Consider the following 22,940-nt stretch of genomic DNA (forward strand, 5'->3'; position numbering starts at 1 on the left):
GTTCACCATTGTAACCAAGGCAACCACAGGAACAACATCAAGAAGCACAATCAATTCCCCATTTAAATCTTTCGTGTAAGGTATGCCATGTGAAAGCATGAAGTAAATCCCCTGATCTCTTTTGAACATGGATAAGGTATTTCTGATGGAGCGCAATGAGCAAAGATTTAATAAGCTACTCCTGCCGATGATTCAGCTTAAAGAAGTAAAAGCTTCACAAACAAAAGCAGCTCGCTACCACAGCCAATATTAAATATACTTGGTGGCACATTACCATTTGCACTGGCTCAAAAGTGGTCTCGGCAGACGTTGTTCCCTACGTAAAGCTGAAAGCGCCAAAGAGCATTTCCATTGAGAAAAAAAAATCTTTCTTGATGTTAAACATAGAGAGCCTGCCTTTTAGAAGTTCTCCCTCTAAACACCTTGTGCAGCCTCCCGACAGACTAACAAAAAGCGCCTTTTCACCAACTCAATTTATAATACGCCCCTCAAAACTCACAACCGAATAACAATCCATCCGTATATTTGATTTCCAAGATCCATTCAAGGCAACTTGGCTCTTCGCAAGCAAATAATTTCAGGGAAGAAACTCAGTTTAGTCAACTACTGGTGCATTCAGCACACCATTTGCTTTCACTTGTCAGGGTGGCCGAGTGGTCTAAGGCGCCAGACTCAAGGACGTGTGTCTTTCCAGTTGGCTTGGGTGTTCTGGTCTCCAAATGGAGGCGTGGGTTCAAATCCCACTCCTGACAGCTTCTGCTTTTACCTCTCTTGAATTGTTCCAGTGCTACAGTGAATGACTGAAATATAAAAGCAGCAGAAGAAAGCAAGCAACTCAGTGCAATTTGTGAGTATTCTGCACTGTTAAAATGCACAGGTTTTCATACTTTTTGGAATTCGTAGCTCAAGAAGTCACTCCTGTTTCATTTTCTATTCACCAACTCGATTTGCATTCCGCCCCTCACACCTCACAACAGAATAACAAACGGCTTCATGTTCCACAGCATTCCCCTGTAGATTCGGTTTGCACTATGAATTAGGCGACCCCGAATGAAATATTTTAGTGTTGGCTCAAATGTGAGGAATTTCATGAACCCTCAAAAAGGAACGCTTGCAGAAAATGCCAGCAATTCAAAGCGTGTAGGCAGCATGAACAGACCAATTCTGCAATTTCTTTTATCACGGGCGGTGCTTTCCGAGTCGATGGCTCTGCATTAGAAATTAGAAGTCCTGAACTCTAAACACGTTCTTGCCATAACTGCTACTCCTGCTGCTACTCCTTCGTCCTCGAAAAAAGAAAAGACAGGCATGTTTTGAGTCTCAAAATGATCTTCTGGATCCACAAGAAACATGTAAATTTGATTGATTCCGCAGTATTTTGGATGTACTGTACTTATAACTTCCATTGAAGAGAGATTTCATCAGTTGCATGAAATTGAAACTTTCGACTTTTTGTCTGGTATTGAAAATATGTTTAAAAAAAGCCATAAACAATTTTCTAACAAACAACTCATGAATTATTGCCAGGATCTATATTTAGTGTTCGGTAGTGATAACACTGCTGATATTGATTGAGTAGAAATCTATGATGTATTGACAGCTTTATCTGAAGCGAGAAGTCCTAGAACGCCATCTATGAAGTTTTAGGATTCATACCAAGAAATGCCTTTTGTTTCCCACCCCAACTGCTGCTTTGGCATTACACATTATGTGAACATTACCAGTTTTGGTAGCTTCTGGGCACGATTTTCCTAAACTGAAACTTAAATTATAAAGAAAGTAAAAAATTGTTTTATTACATAAACTATAAGACAATGAAGAGAGTTTACTTCGCTTTTGTTCTTTTGCCTTAAGCGTTCAGGATCCGAACCCATCTGCGGACGGTTGTGTTTCTTGAATCTCTTGTAATCATCAAAAGTCGCTGTTTTGTGCTTCAGTTTTTTATCGAGTTGTACCATGGATATTTTATATGATCAATACTTTACATGCTCTTTTGCATTTTCCTTCACATACAGAAAAAGTTCAAGTTGTTCATATCACTGTGCTGCACATTTACGCTGGACCACCTGTAACAGTACAGGACACACAGTGAGGAATTCGTACAGCTTTCAGCTCAGTGCGGAGTCCAGAGGGAGGACTCGCTCGCTGAATCATCTCTCAGGAAATCCCGGGTGAGATTCAAAAGGTAAACCTGGCTCTCTATGAACACGAGCAAAGAGTTCTCACTCAACAGAAGATTTCAATGTGAGTACAGTTATATAAAACACCTGAAGATGCCAGGGATTGAACCCCGGTCCTGTGGAGCAGTAAGTGACTTGTAGCGCTGACATAAGAGATACTTACATAAAGTGCTTTTACTGACCATATTACAAATCACAGGAAGTAAGGTCTTGAAACATTGGGCAGTAGTGGGATTTAAACCCATGCCCCTGAGAGAGTGGAGCCTAAAATCCAGCATATTAGACCATTCAGCCACACTACCTCTGGCCCCTTCTCCTTTCCTCTCGTTGCTGAGTATAGGTGCCTTCATGCAATTGAGCCAGGTTTGAATCCCAGCCAATGCATCTCCAAATCTTTTCAAATGAATCTGTGATCTTGTAGCACATCCTCTGAAACCAGCAATCGAAATTGGAAACGTCTTCTTCAACACTGAAAAGCTCAATTAGGATGAAGCAGTAATACACAGGACAGCAGTACCATATGTGTTCTTGATTGATTCAGACTCGTTCTCAGTGGTTCTTGCTCACCAAATAACTAAAAAGCTGAGGAAGAACGCTACGAAAAATACTAATCAAAATACAAAATAATAATCAGTATTAACCAGAAACAGCAGAAAAACTGGTCACAATTGTGATTATGTCGCTTCTCTGCTTCAGCAAGGTCAATAAAGGACTCTCTGAAAGTAGTAAAGCACTAAAGCACTGCAAAACTGAATTCAAAATCATATTAGGAATTCTGAGTGGTGCCTGCTTACATGCAATCCAATACGGATGTTGTCTTTAAATAAGAATTCTCTATGTTTCCCTGCCTTTTCCCTGGAGTGAAACTATTGGATTGAAGGAATTCTTCTGACAGGTTTACAAGGTCCCGTTGATATTTGGATAAGTCTATGAACGCGTGATTTTTATATACTTTAAATAACTGCCATACACACAGAATAAAATGACAGTACTGATGATTTTTCCTGAGATGAAGCACAGCTTATCTTTCCAAGACTGCTTATAAAGGCAAGCCAGTGGATACTCTAGCAGAACATGGACAAACGTTCAGCTTCGTAACCAACAAATTCCCAATTTAGATCTGACATGTGAGGTATGCTTTGTGATTGCTTGAAGTGAAACCCACAATCTCTTTTGGACTTAGACAAGTTATTTCTGATGGAGCGCTATGCGGAAAGACATAATCAGCTCTACCCCTGAGGATGACTCGACTTGAAAATGCAGAACATTAACGTTTCACAGATAAAAGGAGCACAACCGACATTAAAATTGAGGGCGCACTGTGATTTGCACTGACTCAAAAGTGATCTTGGTAGACAAACTTCCCTGCTGAAGGTGGAAACGATAAATTGTGTTGAGAAGAAGAAACACTTTTTTCTCCCTGCTTTGATGTTAAGCTGATAAAGTAACTTTTAACACATTGCTCCATTTGGTGGTTGTAACACAAAAACTCCTAGCAGCAGTGGGATTCAAGCCCACACCCCCAAAGAGACTGGAGCCTTAATCCAGCACCTTAGACCGCTCGGCCACGCTACCCACTGGGCCCTCTTTTTTTGTCTCATTACTTGCCTGGAGGAAGCCGGGTGGGTTTTGCTCTTGTCGCCCAACTTAGGGGCGTTATGACCGTGGAACCGACTGCACCTGCTTTTTCTGAGATGCTTCCCCTCTCATGGCGAGATCTCGACTTCTTTAACACCTCTGAATAAAGATCTTCTGTGGAGCAGGTTTCAGACCTCTGCGTACAGCACCCTTGATGTCATTTTATTTTTAAAGCAGCCGCATCTGGAAAGTTGTGTCTTTTACTTTTTATTTGAACAACAAAACTACATACAATACAAACAAGAGCACATATAACGTATCAAGAAAATCGTCAGGGGCACATGCTATAATACAATTACACTTTATGAAAAACGATTACACAAGGTAAATAAAGATAAGGTCCGCACAGCTCGTTCTTACATTTCGAAAGAGTCCGTAAATACCCCTTTACGTCTATTTTGAACTGTTCAAACGTAGGACTCTTCCCAGACCATTTCACTTTATACCACATTCCTAAACGAGGATGCTTCTCCTGTTTTAGAACTATTTTGGGCGGTATGGCTTATACAACACACCCACAGTTTTCTAATGGTGGACTGCAGATCTGTGCTATAGTTCAGTCGAATTCAAAGGATCCAGCAATCTTACTGGATTTGACTGGGATTCTGAAATGTCTCTTGCAAAAGTATTCGGGTTTGCTTGAACCTTTGATAAAAAAAGTGATCTGATCTGAAACTACCCAGCTTACAATCTCTGAGGTAGTTGTCACTAATCTCGGACGTGATGTGGCACACATGTGCCGTGTGCCTTTACTTTTGTAAAAAACTGGTATCGGGAAAAGTTTCTTAATATTTCTTTTGATTAGCATGCAAGAAAATGTGATCATTACCTATGGAATTTCCCGCCAGCGTGGAGCTTGAATTCACAACCTTGAGACTCAGTGTTCAAGAGTCACAGAAGAGGTCAGCCTGGTCTTCAGTTTGCCAACGATAAGCTCCGGCAGTGCTCCTCTGTAAAGCAGATTGTTCGGATCGGTTATGTGGGACGGCACTTCGATACTAAGATCGTTTGCAGCACACGCATGGTTTCCCCCTTCACGCAAAAAACATAGACGAAGGAAACTCTCTTGTCTTGGGCTGCTGACTCCCGGATTTAAAGCGCTCTGGGTGCCAGCTATGTCTCTAACAAGCACACTATAAAGACAGGAATTACACTTTGCTCACGTCACGCATGGAATGGCGAGGCTACTTGTTCCAATATTATCTAGTCTCACCTCATATGGTGCCGATTCCTGGTTTTCATTTAAGAAAGAGCACTGCAAACACCGTAAACAGTGCAAAACGTGTGATGAAAGAAGTCTTTTCCCCCCTTTGTCTAAAGCAGAACACAGCGGAGTCATGCCGAGGGTTGTGAGATCAAGATTTCAGTGGAGCACTGTCGTCTACGTCTTTAGCTACATGAGTTGGACATCCTCTTGTACAGGGAAAGCAGATTGAGATCCTCTGACATGAAAAGTGACAGATAAAAGCCATTTCTCATCCTTTCTCTTAGTGGTGGAACTATCGCATGTAAATGAGGCAACTTGCAAGGCGAGCAGGCTCGGTGCACACCGAACGCAGATGTCTCAGAGCAGTTGAGACGTGTCCAAGTGGCTGTCAAAGGACAGCACTTTGCCGGCGCCGTGGCTTAGTTGGCTAAAGCGCCTGTCTAGTAAACAGGAGATCCTGGGTCCGATTCCCAGCGGTGCCTTTCTTCCTATCTTACTGTACAGAATTTATCCTTATGGGCAAATCCCATGCCTTTTAATTCAGGTGAATGCAAGTGTTCGTTTCCTTTCTGGAACAACTTGTTTTGAAAGAAATCTATACAGCTTGCGAAAGATGAAACACAAATCTTGCTTATCAGTGAAGAAGAGGTACTCCCAGCAGGCCAACTAATACCAGCAAAGTTTTTTTTCACCCTAACCCAGAGAATGGAGAAAAGCGAGGTGCCTGTGGCTCTGCAGTGTAATCAGTTCGCGAGTTCGGCGGTTAGCTGAAAGAGTGGTAAATGGAGCTCGCCCCAACCCGTCCTTATTCTTTTAAAGAGGATAAAAAATTAACTTCGCCGCCATTACTACCAGCTTTAAAAGACTGCCATGGGCACGGAAAAAAACACACTACAGATGACTTTTCTGGAACCGAAGCAGAGATTCCTTTACGAACCAACTGATAAAGCTCAGCCAGTGAATACTGTTAACAGAATGTGAAAGCACGATCAACTTTGTAACTGCAACCACAGGAAAAACAGCAAGAAGCAGGCTCCATTCCCCATTTAAATCTGTCGTGCGAGGCATGCTTTTTGCACGCATGAAGTAAATCCCACGATTGCTTTTGAACTTGGACAAAGTACTTCCAAAGGAGCGCTATGCTCAAAGATTTAACAAGCTCAATCCCCGCCGACGATTTGGTGTGAAGAAGCAGAACATTCAAGTTTCACAGACAGAAGCAGCACGCCAGCACAGCCAAAATTAAAACGCAGGGCACACTACGATTTGCATTGACACAAAAGTGATCTGGGCAGACGTCGTTCCCTGCATAACGCAAAAAGTGGCAAAGCGCTTTTGGGTTGAGAGGACGCAAGAAGGTTTTTGTTTTGTGCCTTGATGTCAAGCTGAGAAAGTATCTTTAAACACTTTGCTTAGTTTCTCGAGAGACTGCCAAAAAGCAGTTCCCTTCGTCTGAAGCCAGCTGAAAGGGGGTCTCGACAGAAGCACCTGGCAGCGGTGGGATTTGAACCCAAGCCCCCGAAGAGACTGGAGCCTTAATCCAGCGACTTAGACCGCTCGGCCACGCTACCCACTGTGCGCTGTCTCTTTGTCTCATTACTTGCCCGGAGGAAGCCGGGTGGGTTTTGCTCTTGTCACCCGAATTAGTGGCGTTATGACCGTGGAACCGACTGCACCTGCTTTTTCTGAGATGCTTCCCCTCTCATGGCGAGATCTCGACTTCTTTAACACCTCTGGATAAAGATCTTCTGTGGAGCAGGTTTCAGACCTCTGCGTACAGCACCCTTGATGTCATTTTATTTTTACAGCAGCCTCATCCGGAAAGTTGTGTCTTTTACGTTTTATTTGAACAACAAAACTACATACAATACAAACAAGAGCACATATAACGTATCAAGAATATCATTAAGGGCACATGCTATAATACAATTACACTTTATGAAAAACGATTAGACAAAGGTATTCGGGTTTGCTTGAACCTTTAAAAAAAAGTTATCTGAAACTACCCAGCTTACAATCTCTGAGGTAGTTGTCACTAAACTCGGATGTGATGTGCCACACATGTGCCATGTGCCTTTACTTTTGTAAAAAACTGGTATCGGGAAAATTAAAGTCGAAACCCAAAACAGTAACATATTTAAGAGTAAATGCCTCCTAATAGCTAGCAAGCGCTCCTAGTTAGTAAAGTTGTTTGTGTCCCAGCCTGTCACGCGGGAAACCGGGGTTTGATTACCGACGGGGAGACAGCTAGTTTTTTTATGATCAGATTCCAGTCTTTAATGCTCTGTGTGAGAGTTTACGTAACTTTTCTTTTTCTCACATTTTCTGACGACTATTCCGAAGGAGCGCCCTATCAACTCCTAATACTTTTCAAAAATCTGCCTGCATGTTTGATTAGTTTTGTTTTACTTAGAAAAAGTTCAATATTGATCATAACTAAAGAAAATTATGATCAGAAACAAAAACAAAATGTTGAAGATGCAACTCGATCTTGAATCAGAGCTGGGTGACATGGGCTTCTGTTCTGATATGGTTGTACGAGAAACAGGAGGAATCTCTTCTCTCCTATGGAACATGAGCTGAATCAGGAATGAGACATGTCATATATCAACGCATGACCTACATCGTAAAACTAAAATAAAAACTAACATTAAGTTATTAGAGACATCCATTTATATACAAACAAGAGACAGACAAAGCAATAATTCTACATTAACTTGTCCTGCACTGATCAGACTAATTGAAATGGTCTGATTCAGAGCCTGTGCAGCTCGTGCTAATACAACAACGACAGTATTGAACCCTCAGCACCATACTGACTACTGAGCACAAGTTCAGCTGCTCTCCAGCTTTGTTACGCATGTTTTTTTATTGCAAATGGAGCTGATCTCCAGACAGTACAGTCTTAGTCAGCAGCCTCTACTAGTAATACATCGCCCCTGTCCAAAATCTCTAGGTAAAAAAAACACATTTTATACATTTGTCTGTTTAAAGATATAATCTCTTTAAAAAAGACAAAGGGTTTGTGTGTCAATTGTTTCGAATTAATTTCGAACGCAAAGAAAAGTAGTTTTCTTCCAAGAAATCACACATTTGTCGCATCCTCCATACTATACTTCTCTCTTGTAGTAGTAAAGCATTTTGATTTAAACTGAACAATATATTAAATGTTTCATCTATACACTTACGATTAACATAGGCAGCCTTGAACGGATTGCAGAAATCAAATATACAGATGGATTCAGAGTGTGCTTTCCAACTTTTGTGTAACATTTTCCTTTGATAGGGCGGAGTTGTTTTTAAAATCTGGATTAAATAAAAAGGAGTGACGTCAGTGTAAAACAGCTTTCCTTCATGGGGAACAACAGTTGTGTTCCATATTTCTAATTATTTTGGTTTCAAGATAGCAATTTAGTATGAAACATAAAAGCCAGCTGGATAAATCTGTTACACGTCATTTACAATGGTTTTCAACTAATAGCCCGTGCAGGGATCAAACCCCAACAGTTGTTGCGAGTTGCATAAGGCTCTGCAACATACAGATGAGAAACTAACCTCCGCTTCTTCATTATATACACAGTGAGCTATATTTGCGAGCCTACTGCCCCCTGCGGGCTCTGTATTTGATTGCGGTACAAGACCGGCCGTGGAGGTAAAGTGAGACGGGTGTGTACATTAAAAGGCTCATAGCGTCCCTGGGAAGGCTCAAACCACCACCCTTTTTGTTAACAACCGAGCCACAAAGACTCATGTACAGCTTAACACTCCTCGGTCTCAGTGAGAGTGATACACTCCGTAAAATTTCTGGAGAATCATTTGTCAATTTCCCTACGGGATTAATAAAGTATTATCTATCTCTGTTAAAGGAAAATCGCCAACAGTGGCCGATATCTATTGGAGTTTTTTTCATTCTATACTGCAATTTCTGAAGGGTACAGGCTTGAGGAATTGGACCTTATGGTGAAGGCTGCGGGCTCAGCAGCAGCAGAACCTGATCAGTATCGGTTGACTCCGATATACTTTGACAACTTAACTTCTGGATTTAGAGACATTTACCTTAGTGTCGGTATACTAAGATGTTTTGGTAACGAGGAAGGACGGACAAAGCAAATTGGCAGAATGTGTGCTATTTTGTTGACTACAAGTCCTCACATGCCAGAGGGTCAATATTAAAAAAAAAATGTAACAGTATAATCTCTTGTACTTCAAAATTTAATAGTGTCTGTTACATTGTGTCTCACACCTCAGTCTCAGAATTGTGAGACGAGTTTGTAATCAGGAGGGAGGGCAATAGCAATTCAGCAGAAATTGCATTCACCTTTTCCCAATGCATTCTCACATGCCATTTTCTCACATGCCATGCTCAGAGGGTCATATTTTTAAAATGGTATCATAAAATGTCCTGAAGTTCAGGATTTTGACAGTCTGTTATATTGTGTCTCACACCTTGATGTCAGAAATATGAGATGATTTTAAAATCAGGAGGGAGGGCCCTAGAAATATAGCAAACATTGCATTTACCATTTGACAATGTATTCTCTCGTGCCATGTTCAGAGGGTCGTATTTAAAAAAAACGGTACAGTACAATGTCCTGAAGTTCAGGATTTTGATAGTCTTTTCCATTGTCTATCACACATCTGTGTCAGAATTTTTAGACATTTTTATAACCAGGAGGTAGGTTCGATCACCCTCTGCTCATCCTCAGTTAACCATATAGTCTCATATGCCATGTTCTAAATGTCCCATTTAAAACGGCTATATTAAAATTTCTTGTAAAATGCAAGAGTTTGAGAATTTTTATGATCAGAAGGCAAGGTCGTGGAAAATATGCAGGAAGTGAATTTACGTTTTGCCTTTGTCTTATTTACTCGTGGTATAACATGCCAGTTTGTTTTATTGTGAGTTGTGTTTCTGAAATGTGTTTCATACAAAATGCAATTTGGACAGTCTCTACTTACATATTCCCCTTTACTGAGGAAATGTACAATAATACATCCGGATAAGTATTTTTAAAAATGACTGTAGAGAGCCATCTACAGGCGAAAGACGACATAACATCACAGCAGTAGCATTTAAGATGGAACGAAAAACACAAAGCAGCAGCTGGCGAATAAGAAGCCAACTTCAGCCTCGTTAATGCAATAGCATTAGGTGAGGTGGAAAAATATTTCTTGCTCTGAATCTTAACATTTTTATAGGAGGTGTTCTAGGACCTCTTGCCTCAGAAAAAAAACTGCCAGTACATCACTTATTTCTACTCCATCAATAGCAGCAGTGTTATCAGTACTGAGCCCTAAATGTAGGTCCTATCATCATATAAAAAGTCGAAAGTATCGACTACATTCAACTGATAAAATGTATCTTCTATGAGAGTTATATCTTTATCCAAAATACATCTGAAACAAATTTGCACGTTTTTGGGGGGGGATCCTGAAGACTGAGACTCAAAACTTTTTTTTCCTTCTTTCCAGGAGGAAGGATTATTCAGATGCAAACATTGTCCCAAAATCGATGTACTCTTCAATGATATTCAAATCCTCAAATTCTTCATCTGAATGTCGATATTGAAATATGATATCGTACAAATTGTGGTTTTCTTTTTAAAGCAAATTTTATGCTTTAAATTAAATAAATTGTATTTATTATGAATGTGCCGGAATTTTTTCAGTACTTTAGAGGGTTCTGCCATTTTAGATGTTATGCTGTTCCTGTCTGATTTATCAAATGTGTCATTTAAATCTCCCGTCATTTCTATATCAGCCTGAAGGCCTTGAAGTAAAGATTGCAATTCATCCAAAAATGCAATTCATCCAAAAAAAGTTTCTCACTGGTGATACATACAAGGAAATGAATGTACATTTTCCCCCCAAATCAACAAATTTAAAATCAAATACCTCCCTCATCTGCAGGTGGAGAGAATAATGTCAGAATAAATACAGGTTTAAAAGTCAGGAGCATTGATAGTCCTATTTTAAAATGACACTAAAATGCTCACAATATATTAAAAAGCTCTGTAAAATAATAAAAAAAATAAAAAAGGTAAAAAGAAATAATATACAGTTATAAAGCTCAGGAATTATCAATGGGAACTTACAATGGGTTGATATGATTTAAAAAATAAAATATTTGAAAAAATCCACTTACAATATGCTAAAAATGGCAAGAATACTTAAAACAGGTTTTAAAATTTTAAAAAAATAAAACAAGTTAAAAATAAATACTAAATGGGTTTGAAATTCAGGAATGTGATTGGTCAGATGCTTACAATGAGTGTTGCTGGTGTTTCGTGTGATTTACTGAAATGAAAAAATATTCAATTTAAAAACGGCAAGAGCTCGTATGAAAAAAAAGTTCTTAAGTATCTTTGTTGTAAGAGCTGCACCAGAACTAGTGTATTCATATACATCAGAAAAGTAGCTGAACGTGACTGGTTTATATTCAGTTATATGCATTGGGGACGAAAAGGAGACTTACATGGATTTTATTAGGTTTTAGGAATCAGAACATTTATTTTTACACATTTATGCCTACGAGCAGAAATAACTTCCTGCTTTCAGCGCTTTTATTGTTTCTGCTTGTAACCTCGAACAGAGAAACCTAGTACTGACTCACAGAAACGCCCCGGAGTTTCTGTGTTTCTGGGATTTAAGAGGGATGTACTGTATGAAGACAGTAAAGGGAGTTTTTTTTTCCCGCTATAGAGTATGAAGGCGGTTTGATGAGTCTGGAGGGAGGAGACGAGCATTCCGCACGGGGAGCGCAGAACAACGAGTTTCACCTGCAGCTCGCCGAGTCCTGTCCTATATAACCGCTGAGCCTGGGACACACTGAGTCTCTAACCAGTGTTCGAGATGTAAAGGGTTAAACCCAGAAGTCGAGAGTGGAGTTTTTGTATAACTGTAAGATTAAGGGAATAGGGTTTTGGTGGGTTTGGTGCACAGCAGAGGTTTCGGTTTAGGTTTAGTTTGCTTTTGACACATTTGTAACGGCCATGGCGGCCTGTAGGGTCGGCATGCACCGTTACTTTTGCTCACTTTTGGTGTATAAGGGTGGTGAGGGTTTGGCTCACTCGGGTGATATTTCACGGTTGGACTTTTCAAGGAAGGTGTTACAGAAAGGATTAAGGCATTAGATGTCAAATTCTTAATCACTTTGCTGAAGGGAATTGGTTTTGACATTAGTTTCAATCGGCGAAGTTACTGGAACAATTTTGGATAAAAATAGAGTAGAAAAAAAGATGTGGGCCTGATTAGAATGTTTGAATGGCAGAAGCTGATGGATGTTTCTAATGTGGTGTGAGCCTGGTCAGTACCTGGAGGGGAAACCTCCTGGGAAAAACCAAGGTTGCTGCTGGAAGAGGTGTTAGTGGGGCCAGCAGGGGGCACTCACCCTGTGGTCTGTGTGGGTCCTAATGCCCCAGTATAGTGACAGGGACACTGGACTGTAAACAGGCGCCGTCCTTCGGATGAGATGTAAAACCGAGGTCCTGACTGTCTGTGGTCATTAAAAATCCCAGGGCGTTTCTCGAAAAGAGTAGGGGTGTAACCCCGGTGTCCTGGCCAAATTTCCAATTGGCCCTCACCAATCATGGCCTCCTAATAATCCCCCCCTATGAATTGGCTACATTACTCTGCTTTCCTCCCCACTGAGAGCTGATGTGTGGTGAGCGTTCTGGCGCACTATGGCTGCCGTCGCATCATCCAGGTGGATGCTGCACATTGGTGGTGGTGGAGGGGAGTCCCCATTACCTGTAAAGCGCTTTGAGTGGAGTGTCCAGAAAAGCACTGTATAAGTGTAAGCAATTATTATTAATTAATAGGACTGTGATTGTTCGCATGTTTAATGAGATGGTGATGAAGGAAGATGTTGTGACATGGTTGTCTAAGTATTGTTTAGTGAAAGGTGAGCTTCAGAAAGTCTTGGATGATGATGGCATCTGGAACTGTGCATGGAGAGTACCTGTTTCATTGCATGAAGACAAAAAATGGTTATGGTGGATTTAAACACATTCCTTCTTTGATTGGATTAGGTGAAAATAGAGGCCTTGTGTTCTGTTTTTCAAATGAAATGTACAGAACAGAGGGTGCAGTCTAAAAGAGACATTAGATTTAGAAAATGATTTAACTCTGAGCAGACGAGTGAGGGAAGATCATTTTCCGAGTCCTCAGGTAGGTTCTCCCATGGGTTTAGATGTCTCCAATATATGTGATCTTACTTACCAAGCTTTAGAACCAGAGACTCAAGGAAGGCAGGTGGAGATATATCCTATGGATTGTGGGGGTGGTGGAGGAGGAGACAATTAAAACAAAAGGGGGGGGAGGCCTGTATAGTAGGTGTCACCTACTGAATGATTGTAGCCAGAGCTTTAAGTCTCCCCTGGTCCTACTTAAGTATGGCTCTTAATATTGTGTCCATAAATGTGAGAAGCATTCGCTCCAAGTTAAGGGCAAGGAATATACTATCTTTTGTGAGGAAGGTAAATGCTGATATTGTGTTGTTACAGGAGTGTGGGTTACCCTTTAAAAACTGCCATAAGGATATGGAAGAACTGGGGACATTGGGCCCATCAATCTGGAGTGGGTCCAAAGAAAATAAATCTGATGGTATAGCTGTTCTAATTAAAAATAAGATGGTAGAGGTACGTCAGCACCTTGTAGTGAAACCAGGGAGAGCACTGGTGGTGTATCTGGGTTTCATGAATGTCTAATTTAAACTCTTAAATATATATTGTCTGAGTTGCTCACATGACAGATATGTCCTAATTCAGGAACTGAGTATATTGATTGGGATGGGAACCAGTGGTTTTAGCTGGGGATTTTAATTCTCTTTTAGAAAGAGAAGGCAGAATGAGGGGCGAGAGACGGGTCCAATTTGATAAATCATCAATATTATTGCAAACATTATGTAAAGATTTTAAACTGAAAGATGGCTTCAAACTTCATAGTCAGGGGAGGGCAGGTTTCACATGGGACTAGTCTAATGGGACCCAAGGCTCACGCATTTTGTTTTGATACATGATTTTACTTGCACGACCGCAGGCCTAACCCCTGTTTTTTTTTCTCTGACCATTGTCTGCTGTCATGTACAATTTCTATTCCAACAGCTGTTACTGTGGGGAAGGGTGTGTGGAAGCTCGATATTTTGCTTCTGGAAGGTGAGGAAGTGACACACAGGTTCAGGGAAAGATATAAGGAATGGCAGTCTTTGTATGACCTGTTTGGCACAAGAGCACAGCGGCCTGCGCTCTGACCCCCAGCTTCTCTCCCTGTCTGTGTGTCTCATGGAGTTAGAAAGACTACAAGCTGTGCAAACTTCCAAATCTTTAACATCATTTCAAGGGTGTATGATAGATCATTCACAAGATCAAATGGCTGTTTATTATTGTAAGAAATGTAGTTCACTACTGTTCTTTTTACTCTTTTGCTTGCATTATACAGCCGTTAAGTGCATTTAGAACCTAAGAGATATCCAACTGATTAACCTGTCTGATGAATGTTAAATGGGTTGTGACTTTTGGCAAAGTTTTTTGCAACATTATTTGTTTCATGAATACCATTCATCTCTATAACAACTTTCCTGTACCCTGAACATATGTTTTAAATTGCTTGATCCCATTTGGTGCAAACTTTCCATTGTACTCGTAATGTGTTGTTTGCATTAGGAGTGTGTTAAATAAGCAGAAAAGAAGCCCGTTTCTTCTACTGCTTCTGATCTTATATAGTGGTCAGAATCTCTCATCCAAAAGCTGATGAGTGGGAGGGGGGGAAATTAGTGCATAAAAAAACATTAAAGAGCATAAGGGTTTTCATCACATGGACTTGTTTGACTGTTTAGGATTAATGTTTTGGTGCCAGATCAATTAAAGGACAACAACCAGAAACACTGGTTCTCAGACTGAACGCATTCTCCTTCAATAATCTTTTTTACCAACAGGTGAGTGGAGTTGCCATGGGCACCAGAATGGGACCCAGCTATGCCAATATCTTTGTTGGCTGGGTAGAAGAACGCTTCTTCGCTTCCTACACTGGCTATGTCCCTGACCTCTACAAGCGATGTATTGATGACTGCGTCAGTGCCGCCACATGCTCCAACGATCAGCTTAAGTGCTTCCTGCACCATTTCACCAACTTCCACCTGTACCTCAAATATATAGTTAACATATCTTCAACTACTCTTCAGTTTCTGGACATCAACTTCTCCATCAACTACCACAGACTCTCCACTTCTGTTTATTACAAACCCACAGATTCACACAGATATCTTGTATAGCTCATTTCACCCCAAACATACTAAAAATCTCTCCCTTTTTCACAGTTCCTTCGGCTACAACAAATATGCAGCGACGACATCGAATTCCAGAACCAAACCCTCAAAATGAACTCCTTTTTCATCAACAGAGGATACCCCAGCAGTGTTATTGACAGGGCCCTTGCCCGAGCCAAAAACACCCCTCGGACCATCAACCCAATCAGGAACTCCCACCGTAACAACCGCATTCCTTTGGTGCTTCCCTAACACACTTCCTATCCCCAGGACTGTTAACGACAACTTTTCCATCCTACAGGATGATCCCTCTGTTGGGGCCCTCTTTTCTGACCGCCCCATCATCTCATATCACCAGTCACCTAATCTGCACAACCTTCTTGTTCACAGCTCCCTTGACCGCCCTCAGCAACCATCCACACCAGGTACTTTCCCTTGCAACAGAGCTCGCTGTATCGCCTGCAAGTACACATCCAACACCACACTCATTCAAGGCCCCTCAGGACAATTCTGGATCACCCAGATGGCATCTTGTACCTCCAGCAACCTTATTTACTGTATCTCTTGCGTAAATGCCCAGTTTCTCTCTATATTGGAGAAACAGGAAGGAGACTTGGAGACCGCTTCAGAGAACATGTCAGGGCTATGAAGATTAAAGATCTCTCCAAAAACCACTGTTTCTCATTTCACCTCTGATGGCCATGACCACTCTAATCTCTCCATCTGTGTTCTCAAAGATGGTTTTCTGAACTCATACATTAGAAAGAATACCAAAACCAAACATATCCTGCAGCTAGGATCACACCTTACCCCTTCTCTAAACGAAAGACTACTATTCTACTAAATTTTCTCCATTCATTGGAAGTTTCATTTCACACCTCTCAACACCTATTCTGACTTCACACCTCTTGATTGGCCTCTCTTTCTGTCCCCTGCTCCCGCCTCTCACCCCTCCTCCCTCCCAGCCTTTGTTCTCCCACTACATTACCTTTGCCTACTGCCTTCTCTCTCTCACACCTGAATGAGGCTCCACGGCCGAAACATTGTTTTCTCTCTTCTTTTTTTTCAGCATGGAATAAACCTATTACTTGTTCCTTAACAACCGGAAACAATATCTTCGGTCTTTCCAGAGCTGTAAGTAGTCATTCCAAGTTTATTAACTTGTCTCTGTGCTTGTATGTACTCTTCAATAGCCACTGATGTTCTGTACAACAGCTATTTTTAAAAATAAATTTGCATTTTTTTGGACTGCTTTTAAAGAATTGGCACATTTGGCAGAGCGGCGGCTCTGTGGCTAAGGATCTGCACCTGTGGCTGGAAGGTTGCTGGTTAACATCCCACGGTCGGCAGAGGAATCCTACTCCATTGGGCTCCTGAACAAGGCCCTTAACCCTTAACCGTATAAATGGCTGACCCTGCGCTCTGACCCCCAGCTTCTCTCCCTGTATGTGTGTCTCAAGGAGAGCAAGCTGGGATATGCAAAATAGGAATTTCTAATGCAAGAAATTGTATATGGTCAATACAGTGATCTTATCGTATTGGCACATGGTAATCTCCAAGGAAAAAGTAATAGGTTTATTCCATGCTGAAAAGAGAAGAAGAAAACACAATGTTTTGAGCATGGAGCCTTCTTCAGTTATGATTTGATTTTTTACAATCATACCCACACAAACTTTCCAATTTTAAAAAATCTTGCAAACACAACCCAGATATGTTGACTTTTAAAAAACAAAAACAATTTGGGGTATTTTTTTAAGAAACACATACTTCTTTTCTAGTTTTTTATGTGGCTGTGACTGTCAGAAATCCTCAGTGAAAAGGTATGCAGATCCTGTGCAGATGCAGGAGCAAGTAGTTATTGAGACAGGCGAACAATCCAGAACGAGATTGTTAGGTGAAAGGTAGATCGAAATACTGGAAGTACAGAGAGAAGCAAACAATTCAAAACAGAAGGTAAGGTCCAAGGTCGAGAGGCAAAAGGGAGTTCAGTAACCAGTAAGCGAGATTCAGAGTAAACGCGAGGTAGAGCTCTCAAAGAGAAGACTCAATACCGAGTAGCGGGAAGCGGGTTTGAATGGTTAAAACAGTGCTTTGCTGGTGGATTAACAAATGTTATTATTAACCCGCTGCTGGTACTGGTTAGTTCTTTTGTGAGTTGATCTCCCCTGGCTGGTGGTCGTGACAGTGACAGAATGCTGTTTTGTGATTGATGCTATATCAAAATATAGGGTCCCTCAAAAATTAAACACAGAAATAAGAACATTTAATGGCTTGTACATCTGTTGCACTCCTACACTATTAACATCCATTGGGAGTTGAATTTCAATTATGTTTCCACTTCATTCAGATGTGTTCCCTATTTTTCAGATTTTTGGCAATGCCACATGTTAAAGGAGGACAGAGGAGTAGGAGGCCAGACCTGTGGTCAAGGGCTGGTGAAGTAGGGAATGAGATCAAAGAATTTCTGAAGTTTTCTAAGCTAGAAAAAAAATTAGGTGGCATGACAATATGTGGTCAACACTGTCAAACAGAGTCCTTGGAGAGGATTGCTCCAGCAACAGGAAATGGTTATCAGTGATTTGGCATGAAGATAGAAAAAAAGTAAGAATCCAAGTGCTTAGGGCGCAGAAGGAGGTGAGTATTGGTAAGGATTCCAAACCAGATGACAGTACACAATCTATAGTCAATATTTCAAGTCAAAGTGAGGGACATAGTTTGGAAGGCAACACAGAGCTCAGAAGTTCATCAGAAGATACAGAAGAGGCATGGGCTGCACACGGCAGCACAGACAGTGGTGACATGTTTGAAGGAGAAAAAATCTGTGTAGAATCAGAAAAAAAGCCTGAAGAGCACAGTGAATATTCCCAGGGGGCAAGCGTGCCTGGGACGTCACCTCAGGATAAAAGGGGATTAAGAAAGATTGTCTGTGCCTAACACTTTCCAAGTATGTCTGAAGGCTGAACGATGGAGAAAAATACCACCTCTAAAAGGTACATCTAAACTAAGATGACCATGGACCCATATGTTATATAGCGAGGTCAGGAAGATAAATCATTGCTGCCCAATAGCCTTCAAATACCAATACATCAGGAAAGAGAACAGCAGAAAAAAAAACTTTCTGATGATTAAAGCAGTCTGTACTTTCAGTTCCTACCTTCAGTACCTTCAGTTCCTGTAATGTAAAATACATAATGATAACAAGACACAAACCAATGGGCAATGATGACATCACAATTGATGTTGTTCGAGTAGGAAAAATACAACACAGTGAAAGGGAAACAAAATTTCGACAGGCACGTCAGCCTTATCGTTGAAAGATTGCCCGTGCCCTCACAAAAGGAATCAGCAATGTGTACTACAGGCAGCTGAGCAGAACTCCGCTTGCTGAAATTGCAGCAGGCAATTTATCTAAGGCTCACAAGCAAGTATTAAACACTTCAGCATTTACTATTCGAATACCACACTTTGTCTAAACACTGCCGCTTCTTAAGCTAATGAGTAACGGTTTTTGAGCACGCATTGTGTTGTTAATACTTATATTAAAAAAAGCATAAATTCACATAATGGAATTTGGACTGAACAAAGTAGTCCAGCCCCTTTACAACATTACATACCCACTGATTAAAGCTTAAAACTACAGCAGCAGGAGTAACAATAATGGCAACAACATGTTTGGAGTTCGGCATTTCATTTATTCTGCGGAAACATCGTATGGGAATGAACTGCCTGAGATAAAAGAGTAATTGCGGCTTCAGATCGTTTTTACAGAGCATTGCGTTGTTCTGTTCATGCTGACTACACGCTTTAAATTTGTCGTTTACTGCAAGCGTTGCTTTTCCAGGTTTTTCTGAAATTCCTCGCATTTGAGCCAGCACTAAAATATTTCATTCCCGTCGCTGAATACATCGTGGAAACGGTATTTGCAACGGAATGCTGTCACACATGAAACCTCTTTGTTATTCGGTTCTGAAGTTTGAAAATGAAAATAAAACGGGGGTCACTTCATAGGCTTGAAAGAAGTCCAAGCAGCATAAAAACCCGCGAATTCTCACAAATTGCATTGTGCTGCACCTTTCTTCTGCCTTAAACATTTGAATGCATACCTTACTGCTGCTAATCACATTCACGTGTTTACAAAGCTTTTTTCTGTCCGTTCTGTTTTTGCTAAGCAGTTTCTCCGTTTTCCTCGTACTGTGATTGTCAGCGAGCACAACAAGACTGAAACAGTGTAAAGGCAGGTAAAAAAGACAGGGTAAAACACCTGACTGTCAGGAGTGGGATTTGAACCCGTGCCTCTATTTGGAGAGCGAAACACAAAGCTTATAAGAAGCTGTGAATTTGCTGTTTTAAAGTGCTCGACTATCCTGAAAAAATGTGTGCTGATTGCACCAGTCGCATGCGATTTTCCGTAACTTTAGGACGATAGATACGACTGGACGAACACAATTTGTGGCGTTTAGCATGACATGGAAAACGGTACCGGAGCATTCGGGTCCGGACTACCAGACTCGAAAATAATTTTACCCCCGCTCTATCAAACTATTAAACTCCCAGCCTCTCTCACTCTCTCCTCACCTCTCACCTATGATCTGAACCTCACAGTGCCTTCTTTCTTACCAAAAACCCAAACACACATTGAAAATCTATCTCTACCATACATGTCAAAAGCTCACTCCCCATCATTTCTATCCCTTTATTTCATTCTTTTGATGCATGTTTTTGCACATAACCTGTTACCTTTTTGTTGTTTTGCACACTGCCTGTTGTTGTTTTTTGCACATCGGCTGTTGTCTTTCTTTTGTTATACAATTGTATTGTTGTTGTGTTTTTTTCTTTGTACTACTTATATCCGAGAGCTAGCTAAATAGCATTTCGTTATACCATATACCTGTGTATGAGTATAATGACAATAAACTTGGACTTGAACTTGACAGAGTCTTGCAGGCAGTATATTATTTTATCGTTTACTCGTATAAAAAAAGCATGGTCTTCTCGTTCCTAAGTCAGATTTTTAGTGCTTTCGAACGTTACTTCCAACCTGGACTGACAGCTCACCCGATCTGTTTGTGATCAGACCATGGAGTCAGGGGCTGTACCAAGCGCACGTTCCTTCCCAGTGCTGAGGCGATCATTCGGAAGATGGGTGTGAAGAGAGATAAACTTTGTCGACTAAAAAACAAGGCAGGATATGCAAGAATACTAATCACTGGCGACAGTTATGCTCTCTTACTATTGAGATCCCTACATTGCGAGTTTTTTTAAGACTTTGAAACTAAAGGAAAGCGGTGACAAACGAAACAGGCACGGGTGGGGTTTGAACCCACGCTCTTCGGTTTACGAGACCGACGCCTTACCACTTGTCCACCGCGCCTTCACATAACCATGGGAATAAGGTTGTTCAAATTATTTTTTTCTGAATCCGGTTTACATCGCCAAATGTAAACCGGAGGCAGCAACAACAATAAAAAGGATACTTGTCCTTAAACTCGGACGTGATGTTCTGCAGACATGTGCACAATGTCCTGTTTTCTTGCAGTGTAGACATTTTGCTGTTCACGCTCCGCATTCATCTGCTTTGTGCGTTATTAGTCCGCACCTGTAACATGTAATGTCAGCCGTCCCCTGTTCTTCTATATCTCTAGCATGGCTGCTCGGCTTTTGTTTGTAAAGTTTGAGCGAGCGCCCCGTTCAGTGTCACTTTGTCACTGTGGTCAGAAAGCATTCTTGATTCTGCTTGAGCTGCTTCATGAATTCTAGCGACTGTAAGAGCTCTTTTTAAAGTCAGCCTTCATCCTGCAGCAATTTATAGTCTCTTATGTGCACATTTTTCCACAAGTTGATCTCTTAACATGTCAGTTTCCAATACTCCAAAGTCACAAGATTTAGCCAGTTCTCTTAGTGCAGTCACAAAAGCATCAACAGATTCGTCCTGAGACTAAGTTCTCTGCCTAAATTTATGCCGTTCCAAAACCACATTTCGCCGCGGTGTAAAGGAAGCGTCTAAGGCAGCTACAGTCTTTTTCTCCAGGGAGGTTGGCAAAAATCCGCTGCACGGAAGCCCCGATACAGTGCAGTAATGTAGCACGTCTCACGGCATCCTGAGCTTCTGTAGATCCACCGGCTATTTAAAAAAAAATCTGTACGACTCCATCCATATCTTGTATTCCGTATACAAATCCGGAGCTCCGAGGTTCAGTAGAAGCGGTGGAAAAAGCTGGGCATAAGCAAAGCTTCTCGGCGCGGCTGCCATATCTTCCATGGCGCAAGCTAAACGAAAAGTCCGAAAATTCAAAAGTTCGTTTCTACCAGCAAGAGAATTAAAATCTGCAGTGTTCTGCTCGCTTTGAGTCCGTCAAGCACTCATCTCTGGTCACCATAAATGTTGTGTATCTAAATTTAGAGAAGTTTTTATATTATTTTAACTATTTTGTTAACTACACAGATCACGCCCTTACACCTTATATTCCTGCCTTCTACTCTCGTTCTGTTGTCTCGCGATGTCTACTCACTATACTACATTAAGCATGACTTCTTGTTGCAGTTGAGCTCAAAGCTGGAGATGAACTCCATATTCTACCGCCGTAACTAGTCCGAAACGTAGTACACAGTACACACTTTTTAAGTGAACTCAGGTTGTTAAAAAATTAAACCAGCGCCCTGTCACAGAAACGTACCCCAGTCTCCCGCGCAACAAGCGGGGGTACTCAGCACTATACTAACGAGGAGCGCTTGTCTGCAGCTGAGCGTCAGCTCTGTTTACTGTCAGCAGTCATTTCCTCATTTCTAAAGACTTTTTCACTTGCTCTCAGCTTTTAAAGACGGTCATAAACGCTCAAGAAGTAATTCATGTCAGTTGGAAGTCTGTTTCTGTTGTCTCAGCTCTTGATAAAGAAAAGCCGTGCGTGGGAGACTCCCTCTCTGAAGAAGTTTGCCGTCACCCTGCGAGGGAGAAGAGCCATCAATCACCGAGGCAACCACTGAGACAGTTAACATTAAACACGTGAAATGCGAGATGTTGTGACTTTTTTCCCGCTTAAGGCTTCTATCGTTTCTACTCTAACGAGAAAGACCTCTTTATTAGAAGTGAGATTTTAACAAACGTCTCCAGGGTTAACTGCGACCTGAACGCAACGCCTTAGACCACCAGCCATCTTGCCTGTGGTACTTAGAGCAGCGCTCAAAAAAAATGATCAGAACCCGAAAGCGCTTCTTATGCGGATCAGTATATTCCGATACCACTGGTTCTGCAGAAGAAATAAGAAAAGCCGAACTCAAAGCAGTGTGTTGCCATTAAGGCTACCTAGTTAAAAAAAAAACTTATCGTCATCTTTTTGAACGTGATTATTAGACACCCGTTAAATCTCCACCGAGGTTTCTTGAGAGATCGTTCAGCGAGCGAGTATTAAAAAACTACGTCGCTTCCAACCTCTGCTCTCACTGTAAACTCGGACGTGATGTTCTGCAGATGTGCAGTGTGCCTTTCCTCTTGTCGTATTCAAGAGTACTCACTGTGTGCGCTCCTCACTGCGTGTTCTGTACTCTACTGTGATTTAATTTAGATGATTACGTGGAGTAGAGTGACAAGATCTACTTGAACATTTTCGGTTTGTGAAATGAAACACTAAATACACTACTGTAAAAACAAGTAATG

The 22,940-nt window shown here is 41.2% G+C and overlaps 3 non-coding genes across 3 annotated transcripts; 2 read left to right on the forward strand and 1 right to left on the reverse strand.

Annotated features, from left to right (window-relative positions):
* The first annotated feature begins 639 nt into the window (after positions 1 to 639).
* trnal-caa (transfer RNA leucine (anticodon CAA)) lies at positions 640 to 752 on the forward strand. Its single transcript has 2 exons — positions 640 to 677; positions 707 to 752. It is a non-coding gene; the product is annotated as a tRNA-Leu (tRNA).
* Positions 753 to 5,433: 4,681 nt separating this feature from the next.
* trnat-agu (transfer RNA threonine (anticodon AGU)) lies at positions 5,434 to 5,507 on the forward strand. The gene has a single exon. It is a non-coding gene; the product is annotated as a tRNA-Thr (tRNA).
* A 15,081-nt stretch (positions 5,508 to 20,588) lies between these two features.
* On the reverse strand, positions 20,589 to 20,660 carry trnat-cgu (transfer RNA threonine (anticodon CGU)). Its single transcript has one exon. It is a non-coding gene; the product is annotated as a tRNA-Thr (tRNA).
* Between the last annotated feature and the right edge of the window lie 2,280 nt (positions 20,661 to 22,940).

The sequence above is a fragment of the Lepisosteus platostomus genome, chromosome 5, assembly GCF_059453375.1.
Source record: "Lepisosteus platostomus isolate fLepPlt1 chromosome 5, fLepPlt1.hap1, whole genome shotgun sequence".
NCBI lineage: Eukaryota > Metazoa > Chordata > Actinopteri > Semionotiformes > Lepisosteidae > Lepisosteus > Lepisosteus platostomus.